At 38.7% G+C, this 24,062-nt stretch overlaps 1 protein-coding gene across 7 annotated transcripts in view; it reads left to right on the top strand.

Moving 5' to 3' along the window:
* KIF26A (kinesin family member 26A) overlaps window positions 1–24,062 on the top strand; it is a 238,481-nt gene that overhangs the window by 3,102 nt on the left and 211,317 nt on the right. The window contains exon 3 of one of the 7 annotated variants that reach the window (XR_009152696.1): window positions 9,991–13,172. The exons of the other annotated variants lie outside the window; for them this stretch is intronic. The gene's annotated coding sequence lies outside the window, so the exon portion shown is untranslated. Of the gene's footprint in view, window positions 1–9,990; window positions 13,173–24,062 lie in introns of those variants that run through there. 7 annotated transcript variants of the gene reach the window in all.

Here is a 24,062-nt window from a genome sequence, read left to right on the forward strand (position 1 = left end):
TCTTGGTTAGGGTTTTTTTCCCAGTAACTCAATATATCTTTTAAACCCTATGTTCTCGGTTAGTTTTTGGTTCAGTGTATAGTGGAAACCCAGAAAATTGATTAATTTATTAACCAGATTACCTAGCACCTTTACAGCATAAATATATAATACACGCATCCTACACTAAATGGATTATTTAGTACTTTGTTCCCCTTAGAAAATCCAGGAATCAGTTTGAGAAGAGAGCACTAGCTGGATTTCTAGGACTGCTGCCCCCTACCTACCGGTAGCTTTATTTCCCAGAACCCCTTAGAAGAAAACATGACCAATTGAATTTGAGTTGAAGATAATACACTTGAATCAAGAAGTTGCTGTGAATGTTCTTGAAAAGTACTATTACTGCCCTTAAAACTCATAACTAAGAGTGGTATCATTATATAATATTGTGCTATATAATGTAGTAGTCATTTGATTAGGATTACCAGATGAAAATGCCCAGTCAACCATTAGAATTCAGGAAAGAATGGAATAAATGTAAATACCTGTAAGAGACACATGACACAGTGCTGTTAAAAATGTTTATTGTTTTGTAAATTGAAAATAAAAAAAATGAAAAAAAATTCAGGAAAAATGTTTATTGTTTTGTAAATTGAAAATAAAAAAATGAAAAAAAATTCAGGAAAGAGTTGTGGGTTTTCTGTATCTCTAAAGGCTGTCTGGATTTTTTTTTTTTTGCCCAGGTTGTGATAGCTTTTTATTAGATAATAATTCATAGGACTGGAATAGGCAAAGAAATAAATTATCCTTCCCTAGCATTGTGTGCCGTTCAGATATGTTGGACTTCAATTTCAATCACTATTACTAAGAAAATGGTGAGATGATGAGAATTATAGTCTAACCACATTTTCAGGGGACTTGATTGGGAGTGGTTGGAATTAATGGTCAAGAGTATTTTAATGCATTTTCTAAATAAATCAAGAAATGGAAAATTGTACCTGAACAAATTAAAGGGGAAAACTGCCGTCATATGTCTGCTATAAAGCTTATAAAATTCAGTGGAACCAGGTGGATTGGGAATCTGATTAGGAATGTTCTGTAAATTCAGGAACAGAAAACTTCAACTGTTAAAATGGCGTTTTGAATGTTTTATTAACTGAGAAGCTGCTATGAAAGAAGAGATTATTATTCTGCAACATAGACTTTGTTACTTTCTCATTTGTGTCTTTTTTAATATATTATACTTTTCATAAACAAATAATGTATTTTCCTTTAAACACTTTGCATGTGATTATATTTATATTGGTTTTAGTGGATATGATTTGGAAAGGTATTCCCACTATATATTTCATTTTTAAAGTTTTTTTAAATGTTACTTTGCCTAAACATCTCATAGAAGTTTCTTATGGTTCATGGCTGAACATATATATCTCCTATCTTCTAAACTCCTATGTAGGAACTATATAGCATGAATCTCATTCAAAATAAATTAAGTGAAATGACTTGGTGAATTAAGCGAAATAATTCCATGAATTATTTAGTGAAAACTGAGAATAAATGTGTCAGCACATCCAACACTGCAGCCTAATCTTACAGAAAACAAATTAAACCAATTGCACCAATGCTGACCTGTGCCAGCCAGTCCGGTGGATCAGTCTGTCGAACAAGCTGCTTGGAACAGGTATTACAACTCTGCTGTCTCAAATCAAAAACAGGTTAGGTGAGATTAACTGTGGCATAATGAGTTTAATTTTGCTGGGAGTCACCATAGGGTGGCCCTCTAGCAGTGTTTCTCAAGCTCTGCAGCAGGCCAAAACAAGTCCAACAAAATTTAGAAAAACATGTGCATTTTGTCTGGGGCTTGGCTGGAAGGAGCACTCTTATATTATCATTGCTGACAGCTTCTTAATTGTCCATAATGAATGTAGAAACAACCATGCATGGGAAGACGACAATCTGCTTACTGTAAGAGTCATCATATGACTGGCTGCTTCATAGAGTATCTTTGATTGCATGCCTCTTACTTAATATTTTCCAAGTTTCAAAAACAAAAGTTTTACTTAAATACTTAAACTCTAGATCTGTGATGGCGAACCTATGGTATGCGTGCTCAAAATGGCATGCGGAGCCATGTCGTGTGGCATGTGCGGTGTCTCCTGTTTCTCTTCTGGGTTTCTGGCGCGCATGCATGCGTGACAATCAGCTGACCTTTTTACATGCAGCAGTGCTGGAAAAAGTGTTTTCCAGCTGATTGTTGCGTGCTCATGTGCACCAGAAAATCAGAAGAGTCGCTGGCTGAAACAGGAAGATCAGTAGCTTAAAGCGGAAGTTAATTTTTGGGTTGATTTGAGATTCACTTGAGAAGAGATACAGATCCATTTCAGGATTTCTATAATCTTGGAAGAATGGCTGCTAATAATGTGGAAAGTATATATGCATTGTAAACTTTCCAGGTTTTCATATTTCAGGAATATGAAACACATCTGGACTGAACAAAGACGTTATTTTAGAAAGAAATTTGAATCTAATTTTAAATAAGCTTACTAAGAAAAGGACTCCTATACAGCATTTTTGTAAAGGCTGTATCAAAAACACTACTCCAAATGTGGAATGCAAGTTTCAGATGGAGTTGTCAGTCAACTCAATGACTCCAATGAGTTGGAGACCTCCCCCTGTAGCTTTTAAGAAGAATCTTCCACTTTATTATCATAATCAGTCCAGCTAGGCTTTATACCAGGGGTAAAATGCTCCTGGTTCAGACCGGATCGTCTGATCCGGTAGTGATGGTGGCGGGTGGTTCAGAGAACTGGTAGAAAAAATCCCTGCCCTCCCACCCATGCCCACCAAATCACCCGGTCACTCACTTGCTGCTTCTTTTAACAAATGCTTTTAAAAGGTTAAAAAAGAAGCTTTGACGATCACAGTTGAGCTGCGTGATCGTCAGAGCCTTTTTACTTTTAAAGCATTTGTTAAAAGAAGCTTTGCCGATCACAGCTGAGCCGCATGATTGTCAGAGCCTTTTTTTACTTTTAAAAGCATTTTTTACAACCTATGCGCTGTTCTACTTACCCCATGCCTCCTTTTGGTATGCACTGCGTGTGTATGCACACCTCGCATTTGGTGCATTGTACGCACTGTGCATGGCCATGTGCAGCACGCATGCGCAGCCATCAAGCCCGTAGTAAACCGGTTCAGATTTCACCACTGCTTTATACCATTCAATCCCTTGTACAGGATTGGAAACTTTCTTCAAAATGACAAAAGCAATCTCTGCTGTTGTGACACAAGCTCCATCCTTTTCATATAGGTGTGCAACTTCACACATGCATGCAAAGAGGGTGGAGCTTATGTCACCATTGTGTCATGTTGCTTTTATAATTTGGACCTCCCTAACCTAAGACTTCATAGTAGAGTTTGAATTTTGGCCTGATTAAAATTCACCCATATTTCTCAAAATACTTCTGAATTACAACTGTTAGCAGCATTCCTCAATTGTATATTATTTGTTGGTGTAGCTTGGAGCTGCAGTTAACAGCTTCTGAAAGATCAGAGATTTCCAATTGCCTAGTCCACAAACTGAGGATTGTTCTAACATTAGGACATGTGAAGCAGACCTTCTCATGAAAGGAACTGTGATTTATCATGGGGATAGGGTACGTAGTGCCTAAGACATCATTCTGCTCAAGTGGTGAAATGCACTTACCTTCGCCACCAGTTCAGGAGTGATAATGTGCTCACTATGCTCTTGCACGCCTCTTCTGCACATGCACAGAGCGTGAAAAACGGGACGTAATGACATCCCACTGAGTGGACAGAGCCTCCCACCGCCGACGCTACCAGTTCACGCGAGCCGGATAGATCTGGCTGGATTTCACTACTGTTCTGCTCCCAAATATTTCCTTTGTGATATAACCCCATCTGAATATTTTTTTTCAACGAAAATCTTATAATTAAAAATGGAAAACTGGAATGCTGCCAGTAATTATTTGCAGGAATAATTAAACTGCTCCAAGATTCTAGAACTAGAGGAGGGTTTGTACTACCAAATTGGGAACTATACTATCAAGCGGCGACATTAACCTGGGTTAAAGAATGGATTTTATTGAGAAATACGAGAATATTGACTCTGGAAGGACATGATTTGCAACTAGGGTGACACGCTTTTCTTTGGTATGGAAAAAATAGGATGCATGAGTATTTTCAGAGACATTACATAAGGAATGGTTAGCTAATAACATGGGAAAGAGTGAAAGGAAGACATTATATGAAGATACCAATGTGGCTTTCAACAATAGAAGCTTTAACACATCCAAATATGATTAACGTGACAAATATTTATTTATTTATTTATTTATTTATTTATTTATTTATTTATTTATTTATTTATTTATTTATTTATTAGATTTTTATACCGCCCTTCTCCCAAAGGACTCAGGGCGGTGTACAGCCAATATAAAACAATAACAGTGTACAATTAAAACAGAAAATTAAAAAACTTATTATATAATTGGCCAAAATTTAAAATGTTTAACCCTAAAAACCCTTAAAATTCATATAAATTACAACCCCAGTTAAAATTAATATGTAAAATTAAAAATTAAGAATTTAAAAAGTTTAAGCCAGTCCCGCTCGAATAAATAAATGCGTTTTCAGCTCGCGGCGGAAGGTCCGAAGGTCAGGCAATTGACGCAAACTAGGGGGGAGTTCGTTCCAGAGGGTAGGAGCCCCCACAGAGAAGGATCTTCCCCTGGGGGCTGCCAGCCGACATTGCTTGGCGGACGGCACCCTGAGAAGTCCCTCTCTGTGCAAGCGTATGGGTCGGTGGGAGGCGTGAGGTAACAGCAGGCGGTCCCGTAAGTACCCAGGCCCTAAGCCATGGAGTGCTTTAAAGGTAGTAACCAAAACCTTAAAGTGCACCCGAAAGATCACAGGCAGCCAGTGCAGTCTGCGCAGGAGCGGTGTTACATGGGAGCCACGTGCGGCTCCCTCTATCACACGCGCAGCTGCATTCTGAACTAACTGAAGCCTCCGAGTGCACTTCAAGGGGAGCCTCATGTGGAGAGCATTGCAATAATCCAAGCGAGAGGTGACAAGAGCATGAGTGATCGTGCATAAGGCATCCCGGTCAAGGAAGGGGCGCAACTGGCGAACCAAGCGAACCTGGTAAAAAGCTCTCCTGGAGACGGCCGGGATAATATCTATATTATGAGATATAAGGATATTTTAACAGAGAAGTGAAAATTAAAACAGAAACAAGAACTAGAAAAAAATGGATTGAGACAGATTAGTATACACAACTGCAAATACAATTAAGATATGATAAAGATTTGAAACAGTATGGTTTTAATTTGAAAAAAATCAGAATTCCAGGAGATATTGACTGGGACAGATGAAAAAATGATTAAGAAATTGTATAATTACTTATTGCAAATCAGATTAGAAGAGGAAGACGTAAAAGAGACAATGATAATATGGGCAAAAAACTTTGGTTATACAATAGAACTAGAGAGATGGCAACAACTATGGGAAAGGAATTATAAATTAACAATGGCAACTGCATCTAAAGAAAATTTATATAAAATGTTTTATAGATGGCATATGTTACCAGAAAGATTAGCAAAAATGTTTAAGGATAAATCAGCTAAATGTTGGAAATGTTTTCAATTGCCTGGATCATATTATTATATGTGGTGGACGTGTACGGAAGCAAAAAGATTATTGGATTAGAATACAGGCATGGTTAGAAGAAATGTTGCACCAATGTACAAAGTTAAAACCAGAGGCATTTTTATTGGGTATATTACCGGAGAAATATAGCAAAGAAGATACATATTTGATTATTCATATAATAACAGCTGTGAGAATTGTGGAACAGAAAAAATCCCATCAGAAGGAGAGGTAATAAAGATTTTAGAATGTGCAGATTTCATGACATTAATGTAAACAACAACAACACATACCCAACAATATGTATCAATGAAAAAAGCATCAGTATGTACATAGAAGGGTGTCTGGATTGACGAACTTGTGGCACAATGCCCCAATACGGCAGTTGTCATTCTGACAAAAGCAATGAGGTCCTGCTTGAAAAGAAACCATGTTAAATTTTTGGATTTTTCTGAAGTGAAATACTCAATGGCTGTCTATAAACCAACCCAAACTAGCTTAGTGTCCCCACATGTGTTGTATTTTAATTCTTATAATCCTTATACAAAGTAATCCTCATCCAACTTTGACTCAACCCAACCATTCATCAGCCTTTATTGTTTTAACATACGGTGCTTCTCCAGCATTGGATTGCTTTGAATTTATTATCCCCCTTTAAAAAGAGGGAGAGAGAGAAAAAAAGCCAGGAGACTTCTTTTAACCTGATGGTAAAATTAGAAATAATTCCATGACATTTTTATAGCAGCCATGAGCAGAAATCTTCTTTCTTTTTCTATAACTAGTTTAACCTTCACAGTATTGTAAAGCAGCTCTGGACTCATTGGGTTGACAAGACGAAATAAATCTAAAAATAACTCTTAGTAGCTGCATTTCATACACTGGATAACTTACGTGTGCATTGAATGGGAGGAGGGGATTTCATCAGGTATTATGCATATGTCCTCTGGGCTACAATTTCTTTCTGAAAGTATTTTAAGTTAGAGCAACATTGCTAAATTATATATAAAAGCTAATGCTCAGGGTTTTCTATAGACATAAACATTTGCCTTATTGGACCGTTGCCTTACTAGCTAGAACATAACATAGAAAAAGTCCTACTAAATTAGAAACCAAGTATCATTGGAAAATGCATTGGAATATTTTGGAGAAGCAGGACAATAGAGGTAATTTCCTGTTCCCAATCCATAGAGTATGGTTCAGTATGATTTAGTATTTGAAATGATCAAGTAGACCAGCAGTTTTCACTTATAAAAGTATTTTTTTAAAAAATATCCCATAGTTTCCCAGTAAAATAGTTTTAAACTTGTGGAATTTAGGGAAGTGGATACAAGCTCTGCAACCTATGGGCTGGTAACGCTGGTTCCATGTCCATCTAGTTCTTTGGTAACTAACTGAATGGAGGAGATTGGTTGGATTTAGGAGGTGATCATACCACTTTTAAGGAGGGTGAAATGTCATCAGGTTTGTAATAGAATTATAAAGTGGGACATAATTCTAGACATTATCTAGTACGACATTTGTTCAGTGAAGAAACTACTAGGGAATCTCTGAGGGACTACTATTGAATCTTTGAAGACCTCTAACAAAGGAGAATTCATTATTTCTCTTTATTTATTTATTTATTATATTTATTTATAATCCAATTTCTATACCGCCCTTCTCCCGAAGGACTCAGGGCGGTTTACAGCCGTATTAAAAACACAAGAGTACACATAATATAACTAACAAATTTAAAACACATTTAAAACGAATATTTAATTGGCCAATTTACTAAAATGGTCAAGACCGACATAAAATCCTTTAAAATTTAAAAACTGTAATTAAAATACATTTAGGCTAGTCCCGCACGATTAAATAATAAAGTTTTCAATTCCCGCTTGAAGGTTCGGAGGTCGGGGAGTTGGCGTAACCCCGGAGGTAACTCGTTCCAAAGGGCCGGTGCTGCCACAGAGAAGGCTCTCCCTCTGGGGGCCGCCAACCGACATTGTTTGGTCGACGGTACCCTGAGCAGGCCCACTCTGTGGGAGCGCACAGGTCGTTGGGAGGCTATCGGTGGCAGAAGGCGGTCTCATAGATAACCCGGTCCTAAGCCATGGAGTGCTTTGAAGGTGGTCACTAACACCTTGAATTGCACCCGGAAGGCTACCGGCAGCCAGTGCAGGCCACGTAGGATAGGTGTTATATGGGAGCAATGTGGTGCTCCCTCTATTACCCGCGCAGCCGCATTCTGGACTAGCTGGAGCCTCCTGGTGCTCTTCAAGGGGAGCCCCATGTAGAGAGCATTGCAATAGTCCAGGCGAGAGGTAACGAGGGCGTGAGTGACCATGCGTAAGGAATCCCGGTCAAGGAAGGGACGCAACTGGCGAATCAGGCGAACCTGATAAATTGCTTCCCTGGCGACGGCCGTCAGGTGTTCTTCTAAAGACAGCCGATCGTCCAGGAGAATGCCCAAGTTGTGCACCCTTCCCCTGGGGGCCAATACTTCACCCCCAACAGTCAGCGAAGGTGAAAGCTGGCTGTACCGGGATGCCGGAACCCACAGCCGCTCTGTCTTGGTAGGGTTGAGCTGGAGCCTGTTCCTCCCCATCCAGACTCGCACGGCCTCAAGACACCGGGCCATCACCTCGACAGCTTCGTTGGGTTGGTTTGGAGTGGAATGTACAGCTGAGTTTATCACCTAATAGTTTGTATAGTCAGAAAATTTATCCTGATGTCTAACCTGGACCTTCTACTTTTAGTTTTAAACCAAAAAGTTTTGGGCATTTAGGCACATACGTTTATGTTACAACCCCATTGATATTTGAAAACTGCTCTCCTATTTCCCTTCAGTTGCCTTTTGAAGGCTGTTCAGGTTCTTCAGTTATACCTATCAGGGCTTATTTTTCCAGACCTCTCAGAATCTTGGTAGCCCTCTTCTGAATTCATTCAAATTTGTCTGACCAGGCCAGAGTAGAATGGAACAATTACTTCCTGTAACATGAATTTTATGCTCCTGTTAATGCACTTTAAGTTGCAGTTCCTTTAATTGCTAACCAATAATGAAATCTATGGGACGGGGTGAAATGCTCCCAGTTCGGACCAGATCGCCTGATCCAGTAGCGATGGCAGTGGGTGGTTTGGAGAACTGATAGCAAAAATCCCTGCTCCCCCACCGCCCCAATTGAGCTGCGCAATCATCATAGGGTTTTTTTCTAACTTTTAAAAGCATTTTTTCTTCGGCCGAAAAAAGCTTTTAAAAGTAAAAAAAAGCCTCTGATGATCGCGTGGTTTAGCTGGGATTTTCAGAACCCTTTAAAAGCATTTTTTAAACAATCTCTTTAGCCAAAGAGGTTGTAAAAAAATATTTTAAAAGGCTCCTCTGGCAATCCCAGCTGAGTTGCTTGATTGCCAGAACCTTTTAAAAGCATGTTTTCTACAAGCTCTTCGTCCGAAGAGGTTGTGGAAAAAATGTTTTTAAAAGGTTCTGGCAATCAGGCAACTCAGCTGGGATCATCAGAACCCTTTAAAAGTTTTTTTTCCTCTGGCAATCCCAGCTGAGTTGCCTGATCATCACAGGCTTTTAAAAGCATTTTTTTACAATGAAAAATTTTACCTACTCGAAGAGATTGTAGAAAAAATGCTTTTAAAAGTATAAAAAAAAGTTGGCCACGCTCACCCCACCACCACCAAGCCATGCCCACAGAACTGGTAGTAACTAATTTTACATTTCACCCCTGCTACGGGATCTAGCTCTGCTTTCTAGGGCAGTAGAGTAAATAATTGCTCTCTTCTTCATGATAGCCTACAGCAGGTAAAAAAAAAAACTTTAGCTGATCTCAGCAAAGCAGCTGAAAGCCTGTTGCATACTTCGATGGGTTTCTATAGAAAATCAAAGGATTGTAGGGTAGGCTGGGAAATAAACACACATGCACTCACTCGCTTACAAACACACAAAGCAAAAACATATGAAGAATGGTTGCAGGAATTGGATATGTCTAATTTAATGAAAAAAAAAAGGAATAGGGGTGACATGATAGCAGTATTCCAATATATAAGGGGTTGCCACAAAGAAGAGTGGGTCAGCTTATTTTCCAAAGCACCAGAAGGCAAGGCAAGAAACAATGGATGGAAACTAGTCAAGGAGAGAACCAACCAAGAACTAAGGAGAAATTTCCTGACGGTGAGAACAATTAATCAGTGGAATGACTTGCCTCCAGAAGTTGTGAATGCTCCAACACTGGAGGTTTTTAAGAAGAGATCATTGGACAATAATTTATCTGAAATGATATGCCTGAGCAGAGGGTGGACTAGAAGACCTCCAAGGTCTCTTCCAAATCTATTATTCTTTTATTTTGTTATAACCAGCATTCCCAGAAGAAGGAAATGGCAACCAGCTACTATACTGAGCTGTGGTGGCGCAGTGATTAGAGTGCAGTACTGCAGACTACTTATGCTGACTGCCAGCTGCCAGCAGTTTGGCAGTTCGAATCTCATCAGGCTCAAGGTTGACTCAGCCTTCCATCCTTCCGAGGTGGGTAAAATGAGGACCCAGATTGTTGGAGGCAATATGCTGACTCTAAACTGCTTAGAGAGTGCTGTACAGCACTGTGAAGTGATATATAAGTCTAGGTGCTGTTGCTATACTGTTGCAAGAAAAGTACACAGCCATGTCCATCTGCCATTGGAGTCAATCTTAATTCATGGGAGACGTTGCATTTAACATGAAAGTCTTGAAAAATGAAAGTTTTTCATATCCAGCTTCTCATTTACAGACAGACAGACAGACAGACACACACACATTCAGTTTCTTTAAGAATTCCGTAAGTGACTGTATTTCCTGCTTGCCTCTGAACATCTTCTCATATCACTTTTATGTCTTTGTGACTTGGAAATTTAGGTTCTGTTAATTTCCTTCACTTTCTTTCTGCAGCCGCATCATACTGCTTTGAGATCTATCTTGCAATCACTTATTTATATAATAGGACATTCTCAGACATTTTTTTTTCTTTACACAAAATCTTTTCCAACTTTCAGTCCCATTTTTCTACAGTTCATGTCATGTTCCAGCACGGCTGTATAGTGCCACCTGCTGCTATATGAGAGATACTCTGTAGTAAAACTCCGAAAGAAACAGCTGGAAGGCTGACTCTGCTTCTGATGCATGCTTTTGTTTTTCTCGTGCAGCTTGTCTCGGAAGATGCCTTCCCAGCTAAATTTTCCACTATTTCCACTGCTACCACCTCTTATTTTTCTTCCTCCCAAAAGAAAATGTTTGGAGTTGCTGTTTTTAAAAAATGTTATCGTATTTCATTCAGGAATCTTTTAGAATAGAATAGAATAGAATAGAATAGAATAGAATAGAATAGAATAGAATTTTTATTGGCCAAGTGTGATTGGACACACAAGGAATTTGTCTTGGTGCATATGCTCTCAGCGTACATAAAAGAAAAGATACGTTCATCAAATAAATCATAAGGATTGCCAGCAACAAGTTATAGTCATACAGTCATAAATGGAAAGAGACTGATGATGGGAACTATGAGAAGATTAATAGTAGTGCAGATTCAGTAAATAGTCTGACAGTGTTGATGGAATTATTTGTTTAGCAGAGTGATGGCCTTCGGGAAAAAACTGTTCTTGTGTCTAGTTGTTCTGGTGTGCAGTGCTTTATAGCGTCGTTTTGAGGGTAGGAGTTCAAACAGTTTATGTCCAGGATGCGAGAGATCTGTAAATATTTTCACGGCCCTCTTCTTGATTCGTGCAGTATACAGGTCCTCAATGGAAGGCAGGTTGGTAGCAATTATTTTTTCTGCAGTTCTAATTATCCTCTGAAGTCTGTGTCTTTCTTGTTGGGTTCAGAACTGAACCAGACAGTTATAGAGGTGCAAATGACAGACTCAATAATTCCTCTATAGAACTGAATCAGCAGCTCCTTGGGCAGTTTGAGCTTACTGAGTTGGCGCAGAAAGAACATTCTTTGTTGTCCTTTTTTAATGATGTTTTTGATGTTAGCTGTCCATTTTAGATCTTGCGATATGATAGAACCTAGAAATTTGAAGGTTTCTACTGTTGATACTGTGTTGTCTAGTATTGTGAGAGGTGGAAGTATGGAAGGGTTTCTCCTAAAGTCTACCACCATTTCTACGGTTTTGAGTGTGTTCAGTTCCAGATTGTTTTGGTTGCACCACAAGGCTAGTCGTTCGACCTCTCGTCTATATGCGGATTCGTCATTGTCTCGAATGAGACCGATCACTGTTGTGTCATCTGCGAACTTCAGTAGCTTAACATATGTCCAGTCCCAGGATTCACAATCTACAGACATTTTGACTTTGATGCTGTGAGAAAGAGTCCTGGATAGCTTCAGGTTGGGAAAGCCTGGGCTACTGTGAGGAAGAAGTTTAACCATAGAAAGATGAAATGAGTCTGCTTGTGGAGGGCATTAGGTATGCTCAGTGTTCAATACAGAGTTGATTTTTGCCAACTGTGCTTAGTTTGTTCTCTTGAAGACTTGCTTCTATTTTGCAAATCTTGTGCATTCCCAGAGCTTAGTGGATATCCTTGTGTGTAGCTGGGAACTAGGTCATTTGTTCCCTCCCACCTCTCTTTTCTGTTTTATTTATTTATTTATTTGAATTTATATCCTGCCTTTTTCCGAAGACTCAGGGCGGCTTACATTGTGTTAAGCAATAGTCTTCATCCATTTATATATTATATACAAAGTCAACTTTTTATTGCCCCCAACAATCTGGGTCCTCATTTTACCTACCTTATAAAGGATGGAAGGCTGAGTCAACCTTGGGCCTGGTGGGACTTGAACTTGCAGTAACTGCAAGCAGCTGTGTTAATAACAGACTGCTTAGTCTGTTGAGCCACCAGAGGCCCTGTTCCTCCTCCTCCTCCTCCTCCTCCTCCTCCTCCTCCTCCTCCCCTTTGCTGAAATTTAATAAAAATGTTGAAAGCTAAAGAAAAAAAAGAGATGGGGAGTGTATAAATGAAAGGCAACCCCAGTGTATGAATACATGTAGCTTATTCTTCTCTTTGTCATGTGCACTCCATCTTTCATGCATGTTCATTTTTATACTTGTGTACTGCTACCAAGAAAACAATATAGACATCTTTATATACGAACCAAACAGCTATAAATCAATATGTATGATAAGTTTCATTGGTAACAGTATGATCACACTTGTTCATAGATGCTGTATTTTTAAGCTGCCTTTTTTCCACTACGGGTACGTCAAAGCTATTACTTCATTAGAATTACAAACAGGCAGGCTTGGATCAAGTTTGCTCCTTGAAGTGAAAAGATGTTTACCTACGTGTTTTTTTGACAAAATCTAATTGTGTACACTAATTTAAATGTACGTGTTATTTCTTACTTTTATGTGACACAACTGAATTTCCCCTTTCCTTTTCTGTACAAGAAAATAAAAATAGCTGGCAATTACATGTTCATTTTTCCTTTTATGATAAGACATCATCCCTCAATTTAAGGTATAGCAGGATATCTAAGGAGATGCAGGTGAGGTTTCAAGAGAGAAAATCTTCCACAAAGCTACTACCTTTTCTTCCATTCAGTACCCCCCCCCCCCCCCGATCCAGTGGTGGGTTTCAAAATTTTTTACTACAGCTTCTGTGGGTGTGGCATGGCTTGGTGGACATGGCAGGGGAAAGATACTGTAAAATCTCCATTCCCTCCCGATCAGCTGGAACTCCGAGGCAGAGAATAGATGTGGGCGGAGCCAGTCAGAATTTTTACTACCGGTTCTCGAACTACTCAAAATTTCCACTACGGTGCGTCAAAGCTATTACTTCATTAGAATTACAAACAGGCAGGCTTGGATCAAGTTTGCTCCTTGAAGTGAAAAGATGTTTACCTACGTGTTTTTTTGACAAAATCTAATTGTGTACACTAATTTAAATGTACGTGTTATTTCTTACTTTTATGTGACACAACTGAATTTCCCCTTTCCTTTTCTGTACAAGAAAATAAAAATAGCTGGCAATTACATGTTCATTTTTCCTTTTATGATAAGACATCATCCCTCAATTTAAGGTATAGCAGGATATCTAAGGAGATGCAGGTGAGGTTTCAAGAGAGAAAATCTTCCACAAAGCTACTACCTTTTCTTCCATTCAGTACCCCCCCCCCCCCGATCCAGTGGTGGGTTTCAAAATTTTTTACTACAGCTTCTGTGGGTGTGGCATGGCTTGGTGGACATGGCAGGGGAAAGATACTGTAAAATCTCCATTCCCTCCCGATCAGCTGGAACTCCGAGGCAGAGAATAGATGTGGGCGGAGCCAGTCAGAATTTTTACTACCGGTTCTCCGAACTACTCAAAATTTCCACTACCGGTTCTCCAGAACTGGTCAGAGTCAGGCGTGCATAAGAGCAGAAATGTGCCTACCATTCCTGTCCTATTGTTTCCTTTCATTATATCCAATTAATATAGTTATTACATACTTATGCTCATATATATGCTTATATATTATATAGTTATTTTCATGCTTATGCTTATATATACTGTTGTGACAAATAAATAAAAATAAAACAAACCCACCTCTGCCCCCATCTGAGGTGAATGCCTCATTCTACTTAATCTGGCAGGACTAGTCCAGCTAGGACCTTGGTGCTGAGAAACCGCCAATGTTGTGCCTTAAGATTGCCTATAATTTGAATACACTGACTCAATTCACACAGTAGAATAAACAAATCATAGATGTCACACCTCTAGCAGCCCTTCACAACCAAAACTAGATTCTTGTAATAATCTTATTAACCAGACTAGCAGGATCCCCGTGCTTCGCTATTAAACTATGTGATCAGGCTTGATAAATCGACACTTACAGCCTCCCCTATCCTATCTCCCTCAGCCTTGCCCCACAGAAACATCTCCTATCCTATCTCCTTCTCTCCCACAGGCTTTCTAGCCCCTTCTCTCCATGAGGCTTGCCCCACAGAAGCCTCTCCCCTTCTCTCCCTCAGCCTTGCCCCACAGAAACGTCTCTTATCCTATCCCCTTCTCTCCCTCAGGCTATCTAGCCCCTTCTCTCCCTCAGGCTTGCCCCACAGAAGCCTGTCCTATGCTATCCCATTCTCTCAAGAGTTCTTTTCAAGTTGGGAGGGGGAATAGAACGTCTAACTAATTAGCATCAAAGCGTGTTATAATAATATAGGAAATACTAATGCTCTGATGGTCATTTTGAAAAATTCTTTCTTAGTGAGCACCTAGAAGCCAAGAGGAACATATGTGGCAAATTTCAAGTTTGTAGGCTTTACAGTTCTGGAGATTTTGTGATTAATGCATGAGTGCTTTTCACTTTTATATATATAGATTTTATTGAAAGGAAAAAGGTTAGGTTACATAATTTTGGAACCTGGATATATTTACTTTAGTGCTCCATTTACCTGTAAATTAAAGTTGGGGGTTCTTTGATCTTCTTGCTAAGTACTTTCAAACCAGTGGAGATGTTGCTACTCACTTCCCTGGTATGAGAGGAATATGCAGATGTTCTGGCCCTGTAATATTGCAAATGGACATCCTGTTTCATAGGCTCTGAGAATATCATTACATGTAGGCAATTGAACTCATCCCCTTGCTCAGTGCAAGAATCCAAATTAAAATATCCCTGACAGATGGCTCTGCCTAGTCTCTGCTTAAGCACATCTAGTAGGGGTAGCCCATCATTCTTGGGGTAATTGATTCTATTGCCTGACAGCTCTTATCACTCAGAATCCCCCCCCCATTAAATAAGGATGTGCTTTTCTATAACTTTAAATCTAATAGGATTCTGTCCAGTTCTATTTGCAGTTTTGGCTTGTAATGTTCCAAGTATCTCATAGTCTGCACTACGGATGGTTTGGTTGTTCTCTCCTTTTATCATTTGTATACTGTGCATTGTTTTATTCTTTTGTTGTGAGCTTTCCAGAGTTTGGTTTTAAGATTGGAGGCCATGCAAATATTTTTCATGAATGAAGGTACAAGCAAACAAACCAACAAATGTGTCTCACAGCATGTACTGTGGAATGTAAAGAGTTATTGGGAAAATATCCAATACTGTACCAGGAAATACATCTTCATCTCTGCTGATTGATTGATTAAGTGTGATAACATAGACAGATTTTCTCCAGATCATTCCCAACCTGATGCTGCAGACCTTCTAATGATATACCCATTACTGCTGTAACCGAGTCCATTCACTCTGCTATTGATTGTCTTCTCTTTCCTGCTATCTTTTCCAATATTCATGACTTCTCCAAAGATTAGGTCTTCACACAATGTATCTGAATAATAATAATAATAATAATAATAATAATAATAATAATAATAATAATAATAATAATAAATGGGAGAAGTCATTTGTGTCTCAAGTGAGTATTCTATATTGACTTATCCTATGATCTACTTTTGCTGTGCTTCTTGGCTATCCATAATATCCTTAGAAGCCTTTTCCATGCTGCCCAGAGTCACATTCATGAGATACATGGTTATAGGAATTTGATAAATCAATAAAGTAAATAAATATACAATAAATAAATAAATAAATTTACCAATAAATGGCCAGTTGAAAAGCTTCAGTACTTTCTATCCTGTTTCTTCCCAGGCCTGTGTGAATTTGGAGGGGGAGGCAATTATTCACAAGACATATTCATTTGTTGTTTTTTATTACCCATGTTAAGTGAATTATTTATGCTCCTCTTCACTACCTCTCATTGCTTATGCCAAATGAAACGTGTTCTCCCATTCACCACCTCTTATTATCTTTGCCAAATGAATCAGGTCATCTCCTTAAAAAATGTATTCTGGGGCTAAAGTTTGATGATCTTTGCCCTGACGTTTGTGAACAGAGAAGAAATGTTCTGGGAAGCCAAATAATTGGCTGGGTTTATTCAACAGGCCAGACCAAAATGTGACTGGTTATTTCAGGCTCAACACATTATGTAACCCAGTCTGTGTTAATAACTTTTGGTTTCAGTGTTTTTGTGACCCAAGACCACTGGATTGACTTTGTAAACTATGATTAAATGACATATGAATTAGTGTGTTGTAAGAATCCAGAAAACTGATTTGCTAATTTGAGACCTAAAGCTCCTTTATTTAGATTAATCATGTGCCAACTACCTGTCTATTGAAAACATTTTTATTTGTTCTTTTGGAGAAGGATGGTTGATCTAAAGGAAGAAAGTTGCTCCTTATATAGTAAAATGAGAGCAGATATGTGTGCTAGAATGAGTGAAGATCCAACTGATTCACACAAAAAAAACCTATAGTCCAATCTACCAAAAAAATAACTATAAAAGACAGACTAGAAATAAAAGTTGAAATAAGTAAAAAATAATAAGAGAACACCTGTCTGATTTTGATGAATACAAATCACCGGGACCTGATGGATTACATCCCAGAGTTCTAAAGGAGCTGACAGATGTCATCTCAGAACCACTATACCACATCTTTCAAAAATCCTGGAGCACCAGGGAACTACCAGAGGACTGGAAAAGACCTGATGTGGTTCCCATCTTAAAAACAAAAACAAAAAACCAGACCCAGGAAACCACAGACCAATCAGCTTAACATCAATACCCGGGAAGATACTGGAAAAGTTAATAAAAAAAACAGATCTGCCAACATCTAGAAACAAGTAAAGTAATAACTAGAAGTCAACATGGGTTTTTAAAAAACAGATCATGCCAAACCAATTTTATTTCATTCTTTGACAAAGTGATTAAATTAGTAGACCAGGGAAATGCTGTGGACATAGTATACTTAGGACTTCAGCAAGGCATTCAAAAAAGTAGATCACAACCTACTTCTTTGTAAGCTAGAAAAAAGTGGAATAGATAGCATCACCTTTAGATGGATTTATAACTGGCTGACAAACTATACTCACCAAGTAATCCTTAATGCTACTAGGGAAGTAAGCAGTGGGGTACCACAAGGTCTTAGGCTCAGTACTCTTCAGTATCTTCATAAATGACTTAGATGAGGGAATAGAAGGCGAACGTACCACATTTGTGGATGATACTAAGCTGGCAGGAAGAGCCAACACTGTGGATGATAGGCTCATGATCCAGATGGAACTTGACTGAGTTGAACACTGGGCTCTATCTAACAAAATGAAATTCAATGTAGAGAAAAGTAAAGTCTTACACTTAGGCAAGAAAAACCAAAAGTACACATATAGACTGGGTGAAACCAGGCTTAATAGTAGTAACTATGAAAGGGATCTTGGAGTCTTAGTGGACAACCAATTAAATATTTTGTTTGTTTGTTTACATTTATATCCCGCCCTTCTCCGAAGACTCAGGGCGGCTTACAGTGTATAAGGCAATAGTCTCATTCTATTTGTATATTTTTTACAAAGTCAACTTATTGCCCCCCAACAATCTGGGTCCTCATTTTACCTACCTTATAAAGGATGGAAGGCTGAGTCAACCTTGGGCCGGGCTTGAACCTGCAGTAATTGCAGGCTACTGTGTTCTAATAACAGGCTTCTTAACAGCCTGAGCTATCCCGGTCCTTATATGAGCCAATGGTGTGCAGCGGCAGCCAAAAAAGCCAATGCAATCCTAAACTGCAGTAACAGAGGGATGCAATCAAGATCAAGTGAGGTACTAATACCACTCTATAAAGCCTTAGTAAGACCAAACCTAGAATACTGCATTACCACACTACAAAAAAAGATGTTGAGACTCTAGAAAGAGTGCAGAGAAAAGCAACCAACATTATTAGGGGACTGGAGGCTAAAACATAGAATGAATGGTTGCAGGAACTGGGCATGGCTAGTTTAGTGAAAAGAAGGACCAGGAGAGACATGATAGCAGTGTTCCAATATTTGAGGGGCTGCCACAGAGAGGAGGGGGTTCAAGCTAATTTCCAAAGCACCTGAAGGACAGACAAGAAATAATGGATGAAAGCTGAACAAGGAAAGATTCAACTTGGAAATAAGAAGAAATTTTATGATAGTGAAACAATCAACCAATGGAACAGCTTGCCTTCAGAAGTTGTGGGAGTTTCATCACTGGAAGCTTTCAAGAAGAGACTGGACTGCTATCTGTCAGAAATGGTGTAGAATCTCCTGCTTGGGTGGGGGGGGGTTGGACTAGATGACCTACAAGGTCCCTGCCAACTCTCTTAATCTGTTAAGCATCTGATTTATGAAGCTCATCACTGCACAAGTGCCAGTAAAGGTGTGATTTTAGCTTCAGAAGAAAGGGGGGAAGAAAAAAGTAACAAAGGGCCATTCCTCAGAAAATCAAGTTCATGAAAGAGATTTACTGGAATTCATTGAACTTTTCTAGTGAGCAAATGCAATGTTTGTTCTGGTGTGATAATTATTAAGCACAAAAAAATGCAGTTTCCGCATTTTTGGGAACTGCAATTCTTGTAAAAGGATACCTATTCTTATACATTTGGGGGGGGGAGGGGGAAGAGAAGTATCAAAATTTAAATTTTGTAGTATAAACTTTGCTGTTCTCCATCTTCTCTGTCTGCAGGTTTTGTAAATAATCAACTCTGCACAGGATGTGAAGGTTTAATTGGCTGTAGTAATTCTGGTCTCTCTGGGTTATGGGGTTGAAGATTATGAATATCATTAATTTATCAGTTTTGTCAAGGGCAGCTGGTCCAAAGACTACACAGAAACTCATGGAGCTCCCCAAAGTCCTAAAAATTCTTCAAGGCCTTAGTTAGGACACTTGGCTCTATCTGCCAATAGCAGCCAGTAGGGGGCAGCTCTTCAACACTCTCTTAACTTCTTCGTTTCTTTGTGATAATTGCTTTATTTTATATACATAAATAAAAAAAACTACATTCCCATAACTTCCTTAGAAAAATTAATTATTCTGTTATCACATCACAGATTCCTCTGCACATGCTTACAACATATAGATAACAGTCATTAATATGGCCTGGTTATATAGCAAGAGCCTTCCTACATCCTCATTTAGACTCTCAAGGTTGGATATACATAGCTTCAGACAAAATAACTATGTTTTTTTTAAATCATATTTATAAGAAACAAGAAGAGAGTGAATTCTAGTCTCACCTGGTGCACAGAAACCAGCTGAGTGACTTTGGGCCTCTCACTTTCTCTCAGTTGAACTCATCTCATATGTTATTATGGGGAAAATGGGAGGAGGAAGGAGTATTAAGTATGTTTGCCACCTTGAGTTACTTATAAAGTAATAAAGCTGGGATAAAAAAAATCTAATAAATAATTGAACAATAAACAATTCAAGGCAGCAGACATATCTAATATTTCTTCCTCCTGGTAGTTTCCCCACAAGGTGAGTGGGGCTAAGAGAGTGCTTGACTGAAAGTCATCGATCTGGTTTTTATGCTTAAGGCTGGATTAGAACTCACAGTCTCCTGGTTTCTAGTGTAGTGCCTTAACCATTAGACTAAATTGGCTACCCATAAACAAACTTGATAGCTTGCCTGGCTATTTGATAATTATGTAATGGGCACAGTTAAATCAGAGGGAACTATGGTAAATTCTCCATTAGGTATGACATCCACTTGGTGATCAATTTATGTGGACAAAATTGAGTAACTTCCATTTATACCTGAAGAAGATAAATAAAATAATCAGAACATATCAATTGTTCTTTGTACACTTGGATGCATATTCTGACATCCGTTTCTGAAGCAATATTCAGTTAGCATATATGAAATTGGGTTTGATATTCTGGCTTTCTGAATTGTCCGCCAAATATTTCTCCAGTTGTGGCTGTAAAATACTTTCATTGAGAACTATCTTCTGCTACATAAGCTTGCCCAAGACTTAAGAATGGCATCCAGCTCATGCTTTGTGTGCACTGTTATTTCATGAATAGTGAGGGGTATGAGAAGTGAGTCTTTTTTGTATTTATCCTAACAATTTTGAATTCTCAGAGGAAATTCACTTGGCTTTACATCTTTTATAAAGTTTTCAATTCTGAAAGGCTTATCAGTCCAATCTAAACTACATTGGTACACTACAGTATTTAGTTGGCATTTTTATATTTCTAAATCATACATTTTATCTGGGCTGATAATCTTAAATATATAAATTATATTTATCATATGAATAAATAAATGAATTCTGGCAAATGGATTTACATGAACTGATGTGTATGTTATACTGGAAACTGAAATGGTAAAATTTGTCTGGCAGAATATCCTTCAAATTTAATATTTTGACTAGCTTAACATTGCCTAGAAGTTATGTGTCCAAATCAATTGTCACATTACTGCCATAGTTGTGGATAAAGCAATATGGATAATTATGCATTTTGTTTTCTTGCATACTGGTTCTAGACTGCAACTCACAGCCAAGTTGTTCAGAAATAATTGAGGCTGCAGCATTTTTATTTTCTTTTTCTTAAACTGCAAAGAGGAAGTATTAATATCTGAGGCCCCAGTTGAGAACGTACTACATTTTCAGGAGAAGGCTATGGATCAACTGAGCATGCAAAGCAATCAAGCAAGCAAGTGAGGGTTAAACTGGCATGATTAGGGTGACAAGAAATTAAATGGAAGCTCCCGTATCACAAATGGCTTCTCTTTTTATGACTTGCAAATTAGAATGGAAATTAGAAAAGCTTCTGTGCAGGGAACCCTACGCCTCCCAGCTATGGACAACTGAGCAAATGATTGCCAGCAACTGTCTTTCATTAGGAACATGTCAGGTGCTTTCCCCCCCCCCCCGACCTTCAACAACTGTCTGCAGTAAGGATTTTTCAATTAGTTGTCCAAGACGTCAGAGCTGGGTGAATCTACTCAAATTCACATTTCGATATGCCTGGACCAAAATCAAAGTCTTGCTTACTATGGATATGCAATGGCTTCTAATTGTCAGAAACAATCAACATCTTTGGGGAACTGAGTTGGAACTGAGGATTAGACTTCCTGCTGATTTTGATGAATATCTCAGATATATAGTAGCTAATATGGGGTTTCCCATCCCCTATGCTTTGATATCCCTAGCATGAATGGTCTTTGCCTTTTCCATTACCCAACAGCGACTTGCCTTTCTTGAGGAATTTCTCCCTGTGCAACAAAATGCAATTAAAGCATGAAGTCTACAGATTCTTCCCCCCCATTTGGGCTTCCTCTGTTCCCTAGCCCAGTGTTTCTCTGCCTTGGCAACAATGTGCGGACTTCAACTCCTAGAATTCTCCAGCCAGGATGTTTTCTGGGATAAAACTAACATTACTATATAATAATAGTAATGATACATAATTCAAATATGCACATTTAAAACTTATTTTGAGAAGGGCCTTCACTTGTTTTTATTTCTATCTCAAGTTGTTCTGCATATATGCTAAGTTGTCTAATGCACATATTCTGCATTAGACAACTTAGAACTTTGCTGTCTTCGGTCTGACCTAAGCATAGTACATAAAACCATCTGCTACAATGCCCTACCAGCCAATGAATACTTCAGGTTCAACCAAAACAATACAAGAACACACAATAGATACAAACTCATGGTAAACTGATCCAAAGTAGACTTCAGCAAATATGGCTTCAGTAATGGAGTTGTCAACTCCTTGAATGCACTACCTGACTCTGTGGTTTCTTCCCCAAATCTCCAAAACTTTAACCTTAGACTGTCTACTGTAGACCGCATCCCACTCCTAAGAGGTCTGTAAGGGGCATGCATAAGTGCACCAGCGTGCCTACCGTCCCTGTCCTAATGTTTTCTTTTATTCATAACCTTTACATGTATTTATAATTATGTTTACACTTGTATCTGTCATAAAATATATGCTTGATGAAATAAATAAATAAAATAAATAAATAAATATATGTGCTGTAAAAGTGTATCTCTTTCACACAGTGCTTGCACTTGGAGCCCAGGATCTCCTGGTGTTGAGACAATATTGCCCATTTTTCTATAAGAATCAAATAAAGACATTTTGCTGCCTGAATTGAGTCACAAACACCAGCCATTGCCCCTAGACAAAAATGAACATAATCATGGATTGCCAGATTATTTTGGCAGCTACAAATATGTCTGGGCAGTAAAAATGAACTTGTCACATCCGCAGCTCTTCCACTGGGATCTCAGACTCCTGCCATTGTGTTTCACAATTCTCTTAAGTGTTAGAATCTCTTTCCTTCATTTCCTCTCCTTCTCCCCTTTGATGTTGGTCAGATTATGTCTTACCTGAATCTATTTTTCATTTGTTTCCACATTTACTCTCCTCAACCCCACACTTTTTCTTAAAGAGTAGCCATGTCTGGAAAGTATCTCAACAAGCAGACCAAATCCAATAAAATAAAAACAGTAACAGAAATAGAAGATTTCAGAATAGAGTTTGTTACTGTTTTGCTTGAAATATGTTGTAAAACTCTCTATAAATTTAATTCTGATGCAACTCTCTTGAACTAGTTAAAATCCTATATAGATGAGTGTCTGCACGGTGGTTATGATGAAGAAGCCAGAGAAGGAAATTTCTGGTATTATTGTGGAGGATTATGAGATTGAAGAATACCAGTATATTAGAAATTAGAGCTGTTTTCCCTCTATATATCTCTCCCTCCCTCCCTCCCTCTCACTAGCCATAAAAGAAATCTTGGTTTTCCCCTGTGGGAGAAATACACAAGGCATGGGATAGGGATTCAACCTGTTGCAGGTCCAGGCTCAGTGCTCTTCACTGGCTCAAGAATCACCTGTGGCACAACTTTCCCATCTGTTCCTCTTTGGCTACACCCACACCACCACCATGTGATGGAATGTAATCCAGATTCCCAGGAAGGAGGGAGTGAATTCCAGAGGAACAAGAGGCAACTCAGTTCAGACAACTTGTGTGGAAGAAAGAAGGTGTAGATAGCTCCTTTCTAACCATTCCCAGAATATAGATTTTATGGTAGAAGTAGTCTGCTTTAATTCAGCAAAATTTCTGTCTGTAGCTGAGAAACAATAAAGGAAACTGCCTAGAGAAACTCAATGTGTCTTTCTTGGCTTTTCGAGCTGGCAAGGACTTTGGTTCTGTCTACTGTACTCTTTACCACAGATGGTACCCAACTTAGTTGTAATGCTGAACTACCCAGAACCCAGACAGGAAGAAGGATGGAAGAGATCTGATCTGTATACTGCCATGCAAATCAGAGTTTAAAGGCTCCCCATATGGTACAAGACTTTCTGGATTAATAGGAGGTTCAGATAAACACCCCCTTAAATTTAACAAAGAGTTCACGTGAATTTATCCCAGCCCTTTCTAGTATAGTTCTGCCCGATGCTGCCTGAAGCACCACAAACATATGTTGTAACAGAACAATAGTATTTTTTTCTCTATAAATACAAGAAGCCAGCATAAACTTCTTTAGCTTGAGCTAATTTCTAGGCAATGTGATTACAGAGCTCACATGCCCAGTTTGTCCTACCTTCTATGAGTGCTAAGAAAAAAATGTATTTTTAGTTTCTGCCATTTAAGTGTGACTCTTCA

The sequence above is a fragment of the Ahaetulla prasina genome, chromosome 1 (assembly GCF_028640845.1).
Source record: "Ahaetulla prasina isolate Xishuangbanna chromosome 1, ASM2864084v1, whole genome shotgun sequence".
Classification (NCBI taxonomy): domain Eukaryota; kingdom Metazoa; phylum Chordata; class Lepidosauria; order Squamata; family Colubridae; genus Ahaetulla; species Ahaetulla prasina.